Source organism: Balaenoptera acutorostrata, chromosome 1 (assembly GCF_949987535.1).
Source record: "Balaenoptera acutorostrata chromosome 1, mBalAcu1.1, whole genome shotgun sequence".
NCBI lineage: Eukaryota > Metazoa > Chordata > Mammalia > Artiodactyla > Balaenopteridae > Balaenoptera > Balaenoptera acutorostrata.
Window position 1 is genome coordinate 181,231,735 of NC_080064.1, and position 8,780 is coordinate 181,240,514.

Sequence of the window (8,780 nt, forward strand, 5' to 3'; positions counted from 1 at the left end):
CTGGGTAGGCACGTCCAAAAGATCAGATCTAATTCTTTTTTTTTTTTAATTTATTTATTTACTTTTGGTTGCATTGCGTCTTCGTTGCTGTGTGCGGGCTTTCTCTAGTTGAGGCAAGCGAGGGCTACTCTTTGTGGCGGTGCGCAGGCTTCTCATTGCAGTGGCTTCTCTTGTTGCAGAGCATAGGCTCTAGTCACGTGGGCTTCAGTAGTTGTGACTCGCGGACTCTAGAGTGCAGTCTCAGTAGTTGTGGCGCATGGGCTTAGTTGCTCCGCGGTATGTGGGATCTTCCCAGACCAGGGATCAAACCCATGTCCCCTGCATTGGCAGGTGGATTCTTAACCACTGTGCCACCAGGGAAGCCCCAGAGATCTAATTCTAATTAACAAGATACAGTAGAGAAAGGTCTTGGATCCTTCATGTTAAGAACTGGTCATCTGGGACTTCCCTGGTGGTCCAGTGGTAAAGAATCTGCCTTCCAATGCAGAGGATGCGGGTTTGATCCCTGATTGGGGAACTAAGATCCCACATGCTGCAGGGCAACTAAGCCCGAACGCCACAACTACTGAGCCCACGTGCCTCAAGTAGAGAGCCGGCATGCTGCAAACTACAGAGCCTACACACTCTGGAGTCCACATACCACAACTACAGAGCCCATGTGCCCTGGAGCCCTGCGTGCCACCACTAGCAAGAAGCCTGAGCAGATTGTGTGCCATAATGAAAAGATCCTGCACGCCTCAGCAAAGATCCCATGTGCTGCAACTAAGATCCGATGCAGCCAAAAAAAAAGTAAGGAAAATAAATAAATATTAAAAAAAAAAAAAGAACTGGTCATTTAAGTCTTAAAAAAGCTTATTTAAAAAAATACAAGCTAATATGGTATGTCTCATCCAATTTCCTAAAATGCTTTAAAAGTGTAAATATACTTTACGAGATCATATAACTGATTAAATTATGAAGTGATTAAATGTTACTCAAAAGAAACATTTTGGATGCTTATAATCAATATATTTTTTAAAATTTTTACATGATTTCTTATTCAAGTATAGTTGATTTACAATGTTTTATTAGTTTTAGGTGTACAGCAAAGTGATTCAGTTATACATGCATATATATATATATATTAATATATGTCTATTCTTTTTCAGAGTCTTTTCCATTATAGGTTATTACAAGATATTAAATATAGTTCCCTGTGCTATATAGTAGGACCTTTTTGTTTATCTATTTTATATATATTGGTGTGTATCTATTAATCCCAAACTCCTGATTTATCCCACCCCCACCTTTCCCTTTCGGTAACCATAGGTTTTCTTTCTATGTCTGTGAGTCTATGTCTGTTTTGTAAATAAATTCATTTGCATCACTCTTTTAGATTCCACATATAAGTGATATCATATATTTGTCTTTCTCTGTCTGAGTTACTTCACTTAGTATGGTAATCACTAGGTCCATCCATGTTGCTGCAAATGGCATTATTTCATTCTTTTTTATGGCTGAATGGTATTCCATTGTGTATATATACCGCACCTTCTTTATCCATTCATCTGTCGATAGACATTTGGTTGCTTCCATGTCTTGGCTATTGTAAATAGTGATTCTGTGAACATTGGGGTGCATGTATCTTTTCAAATTAAGAGTTTTGTCTTTTCCAGATACATGCCTAGGAGTGGGATTGCTAGATCATATGGAAACTCTATTTTTAGATTTTTAAAGAACCTCCACAGTTTCCTTAGTGTTTTCCATAGTTGCTGCACCAATTTACATTCCCACTAACAGTGTAGGAGGGTTCGCTTTTTTCCACACCCTCCCTAGCATTTATTTGTAGACTTCTTGATGATGACCATTCTGACCAGAGTGAGGTGATATCTCATTGTAGTTTTGATTTGCATTTCTCTAATAATTAGTGATGTTGAACATCTTTTCATGTACCTGTTGGTCATCTGTATGTCTGTTTTGAAGAAATGTCTGTTTAGGGCTTCTGCCCATTTTTTGATTGGGTTGTTTGTTTTTTTGATATTGAGTTCTATGAGCTGTTTGTATATTTTGGAAATTAATCCCTTGTTGGTCACATCATTTGCAAATATTTTCTCCCATTCCATAGGTTGTCTTTTCACTTGTTGATGGTTTCCTTTGCTGTGCAGAAGCTTTTAAGTTTAATCAGGGATTTATCCCAGGGATGCAAGGATTTTTCAGTATTCACAAATCAATCACTGTGACACACCACATTAACAAATAGAAGAATAAAAACCATATGATCATCTCAATAGATGCAGAAAAAGCTTTTGATAAAATTCAATATCAGTTTATGATAAAAACTCTCTAGAAAGTGGGCATAAAGGGAGCATACCTCAACATAATAAAAACCATATATGACAAACCCACAGCTAACATCATACTCAATGTTGAAAAGCTGAAAGCCTTCCCTCTAAGATCAGGGACAAGATAAGGATGCCCACACTCATGACTTCTTTTCAACACAGTTTTATAAGTCCTAACCACAGTAATCAGAGAAGAAGAGTAAATAAAAGGAATCCAAGTTGGAAAGGAAGAAGAAAAACTGTCACTGTTTGCAGATGACATGATACTACACATAGAAAATCCTAAAGATGCCACCAGAAAACTACTAGAGCTCATGAATTAATTCGGTAAAGTTGCAGATACGAAATTATTCTACAGAAAACTGTTGCATTTCTATACACTAACAATGAAATATCAGAAAGAGAAATTAAGGAGATAATCCCATTTACCACCACATCAAAAAGAATAAAATACCTAAGAATAAACCCACCTAAGGAAGCAAAAAACCTGTACTCTGAAAACTGTAAAAGATGCCAATTAAAGAAATTGAAGACGACACAAAAATATGGTAAGATACACCATGTTCTTGGATTGGAAGAATCAATATTGTGAAAATGACCATATTACCCAAGGTAATCTACAGATTCAATGCAATCCTTGTCAAATTACCAATGGCATTTTTCATAGAACTAGAACAAAAAAATTAAAATTTTGTATGGAAACACAAAAGACCCCAAATAGCCAAAACAATCTTGAGAAAGAAGAATGTAGCTGGAAGAATCACATTCCCTGACTTCAGACTACACTACAAAGCTATAGTACTCAACAGTATGGTACTGACACAAAAAGAGACACATAGGTCAGTGGAACAGAATGGAGAGCCCAGAAGTAAACCCATGCACTTATGGTCAATTAATCTATGACTAAGGAGGCAAGACTATACAATAGAGAAAAGACAGTCTCTTCAAGAAGTGGTGCTGGGAAAACCGGACAGCTACATGTCTGGTATGAGATTAGAACCTTCTCTAACACCATACACAAAAATAAACTCAAACTGGATTTAAGACCAAAATGTAAGACCAGATACTATAAAACCCCTAGAGGAAAACATAAGCAGAACACTCTTTGACCTAAATCGTAGCAATATTTTTTTGGATCTGTCTCCTAGAGTAATGGAAACAAAAGGAAAAAATAAACAAATGGGACCTAATTAAACTTATAATCAATATTTTTTAATAATAAAAGCACACTTCTAAACAAAGTCTAATAGGCATAGAAATTATGTTTAATATACTGTGATTTTGATGATTTAAATTTTTCATTTCAATTCCTAAAAGATAAGTAAATTTGTTGTGTGTTCACTTTTGTTCTCAAATAGTCAGGATAGTGGTTCTAGAACCCCTGAAAGAATAATGAAAAGTTTTAACAATTTATTCTACGAAGAAAATTTTGTGTGTGCATTAAACTTGAATTGTTTTGGAATTGGAGCAATTAGATTGAGCCAAGTTTTGGTATTGGGTTTTTTTTTTTTCTTTTATTTCATAGACTTATTAGAGGATAAAACATAGTCAATTATACATAAGTTATTTCTTCCAAGGCCCTGGTGTGTTGACAGATACCTGTAATTGGTGTTCAACCACATTTCTTTGTTACCTTTGGGTGACAGATCCTGGCATGTAAAACTCACCAAATTAAGAAGCAAATCTCTGACTGCAGCTTCGAACCTGTTAAGCAAACTATTAAGACACTTTTCTTTCTTTAAAAAATGTTGCAACAGTCAGAAGTTATGATTGTTATCAAGTTTTTAAGTAGAGTATATTGTCATCATCATCACCATTATATTTACTTGACGGGACTATCAGGTTTGTTTTTGCATTTGTGTTTGATTTGGTCTGGCTTTATTTTGTAAACCTTTCCTCAGAATCAGAGTTCAACCCTTGGATAAAGTCAGTTCCACAGATTGAACTGTATGTGTTTCAGGCTACTCTCTCAAGACATTCATCAGTTTTGAGAAGTCATAAATATTCATTGAAAATCATTACTACTTTAAAATATGAATGATTATTTTCTTCTCCTTTAGTTGTTCTTTATTTTCTAAAAATTCTATAAAAAGTAAAAAAACATCCATCGTAATTTAGAGCCCAGAAACTTTTGGCAAGCTTTCTCAGACATGGGAAATCTTCTATGTTTGAATCCCACTTCACTAAAGTAAAAGCCAGACACTCACTCTTCCAGTCCCTCTTGCAGCTGTGGTGCAGGCTCTTCCACTCAGATGTACCCATGCAATAGTTTAATTTGCAAGATAATAACGTGAAGGAGAGTCTCCCTGGAATTGATTTTTCTGGCAGTAGTGGCAAAAGTCCGAAAAGAACATCTCTGACCCAGCATCTGCCTGGAAAGCTGGAGTTCCAACTCTAATAATGCAGGTAGTCATCACCACTGGAGCTTTCTAGGTATGTTCTTGGTTGTCCAACCCCCAACCCAATCCTGTGACCATCCCAGACATTCTTTGAGCTATTCCATATCATTTAATACATTTATTTTCTGTTAAAAATAGCCAGAATGGATTCTGTTGTTTGCAACCAAGTGCCCCGATATGTATGTGTGTTTGTTTACATGGAAGCATATGAACATCTTTTAAAATACAACACCATTGCCACCGGCCCACCACCTCTGTCTCCTAGGGAAGTAATTATTTATTTATTCATTCATCTGACAAAAAATATATATTGAGCACCTGCTGTGCACGAGGCACAGCACTAGACATTGACAGTAAAGACATGGTCTCAGCCCTCTGAGCATACAATCTGTGGTCCATATATCCATTCTCACATCAATGCCCACCTTTAAAACACAACATCACTATGCATATCTGCTCATACTTGTGTCACATAAACCATGCTCACTGCCTTATTTGACGTTGGTCCCTCATTCTTCCATAGTATCAAAAACCATGGGGGATCACCAATAAGATGATACTCTAATACAAGGAAAATAAGAATTTATTACATTTCTGAAAAATACCAAATTGTATCTTTATGATTAAGAATAAAAAGTTTTTCAGTAAGCAAAGTTAATTACTGTGTGTATATTGAATAGCTGTTTTATACCTAGCAATATGTTAGTTGCTTGGAAAAGGGGAATAAATTCAAAACCGAAGGTATTACTTTTTTACTTACCTTAGCACTCGAGTTGACGAGACAAGATGAGCAAGCATTAAACTATCAGAAAAGAAAATTAGGTATAGCAAAGTAGAACTTTGCAGGTTAAGGATAACACATCTTAAAATGCTAATTGCGTTACACAATAATAAGTATAACATGAGGCTGAGAATGAAGTAATAAATGTGGGCTGGAAAAATCAGAGATATTTTCATCATGATACAGATTTAAGCTGTTCTTTGGTAATGGTAGTGTGGGTTTAAATTCTGGTTCTGGCACTTACTTGTTGTCTAAACTTGGACAAGTTACTTAACCTTTCTGGTTTCAGTGTTCTCATGGGTAAAATGAGGTAATAATATTATCTGCTTCTGACATTGTTGTAAGGATTAAATGATTTAATACACGTAAAGTATTTCCAATAGTACATACTAATACATTTTTGCTATTAGTAGTTTATTTTGGCTTTTAGTATTATTAGTGTGTAATGTATCTTTGCTATTAGTATTGCTTTGAATAGGTAAAAAGGGTGTCTACTAGGGAGGTGGAAAGGTAAGCAATAAAAAGTGGACGGGACTGAGCATCATATCAACATGCTAAACTTGCCTATGCCATCAAAAAATGCATTGCCCCCAAATTTCTGTCTTTAATCAGTAATTACTTCTTTATACTTACGTTAGCAATCTCATTCTTCTTTACTAAATTCATTATTTTATTTTATTTATCTCATTTTGTACATAATTGTTTTTATTAACTGGATAACCGTGATCTATTCCTAGTGGTAAACTGCTTGTATAGAATTTTCTACTCTTTTATAAATCATAATGGATGGAATAATCTTACATTCCCCTTCTGCCACTTAGGTGACATTACTCTTTCTTTAATGGCTATTCTGAGATGCTCCTAATAAATCGAAGGAAAAGTGGGCACATAAAATACAGAGCTTGTGGTGTAAATACAGAGTTTGTAGTGGAGATCCATGTTCTGTGTCCCTCACAGCACCCTTATTTAGTGAAAAACGCTGATTTCCCATGGAATTGATTCTCGCCAAGTCTCAGAACATGAACCCATGCCAAAGGCGAAACACAAAACCTAGACCTGACCAAACTGGCCAGTATAATGGGTTCCGGGATGAGCTTATGACTTATGATCTAAGTCCTGCCAGTGGGTGTATTCCTGGAATTGTTGGGAGGAAAACACACTCTCTTGTTGCCAATAGAATATAAGCTTAGAGCTCCTGGTGGTCTCTTTGTTACCTCTGGGGGAAGACCTGCTAAAGAATGCACATAGAAAAGTGCAGACGGGAATAGAAGAAGAAATATTGTTGATGACATCAACTGGGCATTCATATCCAGTTGGAAGACTGGACTTTTCAGTTACATGACCAAACAAACTCTCTTTTTGCCTAAGCAAGTTTGAGTTTGGTCTGTCTCTTGTAACTAGTAGAGTTTTAGTACACCTCTATACCCTTTCAGATCTTATTTGTGACTCTTTTTGGAGTATGGAATGGAAGCTATTCTAAGGACAAATTGATATATCTAATGTCTAGGTCATAAATTCTTAGGTGGCAAAATCTATATCATTATCATTTTTATTGTTACTTCCTAGTACAGTTCCAAGCATATATAATAATTCAATCAAAATTTGTTTAAATAACCCAAGAATTAAACTATAAAAGAATGGGAAAAAGGCATAACACATATATTATTGAGCACCTACTTTGTGTTAGTCACCCCTCTGATAGCTCAGAAGCACAATAAACAGACAAAATTCCTATTGTTGTGTAAGCACAGATTCTAGTGGAGAGACGCCCAACAAACTAGGAAACACAAATAAATAAATATAGCTTCAGATAGTGTTGTTAAGGTTATGGAGAAGAATAAAACAGGAGAAGGAGGCAGAGAGAGGTGGTGGTGGGTTTTAGGTAGAGTGGAAATGAAAGGTCTTTCTGAGAAGTGACGATTGGACAGAGACTTAACACAAGTATGGAAATGAACATTTCAGGCAGAACAACATGTTCAAAAACACTGAGATGGGAATGAGCTGAAGAACAGCAAGATGTAAACTGGCTCCTGCACTAAGTTAGCACGCTCATCTTTGTTGACTCAAAGTTTGCGTGTGCCACTGCAAACTGTGAAGGGAGGAGAAGATGCAGAAGATGCAGGTGTCAAAAAAGCTACTTAATTTACCAAAAGATGCTCATTGTGTTTCTCATTTTTATATACTGCATATGCACGGATGTAAGGAGGATAAAGGTGTGTTAACCCTTTGATGATGCGATTGTATATTATCCACTTTCTACTATGGAACTGATAAGAATATGGCCTCAGAAGGAAGATGAGTGGAAGGGCTCATTAGGCCTCCTTATTTGAGACTCTAGAAAGTTAAATAACTTGTCAAAGTTATATAACTTGTTACTGTTGAGCTAAGTATTGGACTTAGATTAGGAATAATTTCCTAGGCACATCTTTCACATGACATTTCCTTGACTGTTCAGTAAATCTTACCCACCTACCTCTTTGTAGGGAGTGGAGGTTGAATAGGAGGGATGATAATATTGACAGTGCAGCAGAAAACAAAACACAAGACAAACCCTGACACTGTTTGTATCAGACTTTCAGTGTATTATATAGTTTTGCACGGCAACAGGTTTCTTTAATAACCACACTTCTCTTAGGCTGTCACTTAGTTTATAGTCCCTCAGACCACAGTTAAGCATATAATATTGCTAACTTTTTAGAATTAGATGATGATATATTAACAAATGAATTAATCAACACTGATAATTCTTTAGGAACTCTTGGAACAAAATAAATGTATAAGCACAGTATAAAATAAAAGGAGCATTTGACAGTTATTAATTAATCTGTTAAGAATTAAACACCCACTGTCTTCATTGATACTATTACATGTACTATAATGGAAATTATATATTCATTATACATGTAAAAGTGTCCTTGCTCTGCAGAAATTCGTAGTCTAGCCAAATGAGCCAATTGTTAAGCTATTTATTGTCTCTCAGTTTCAACCCACTCTCCTATACTCGCTCTTTGATGCAAGAGCTGGGACTCTGTAAACCACATTTCTGCTTTGCCAGCTGCTGCCTGGTAGGCTCTGCTGTTAGGGGGTGCTAGACAAAGCATCCAAGGCTGGAGAAGGAAGAGAGGACATAGTTTCTTGTTTACTTCCTGTTTCTTATTTTGCTTCCTGTTCCTGGTCAGTGTTATTCTAGGAATATTTCTTCATCCTGGAAGCAGTAGTTCATTCAAGTTGCAGTAACTGATTCTATTGATAGTTTGCAGCATTTTCAGAACTCAGAAT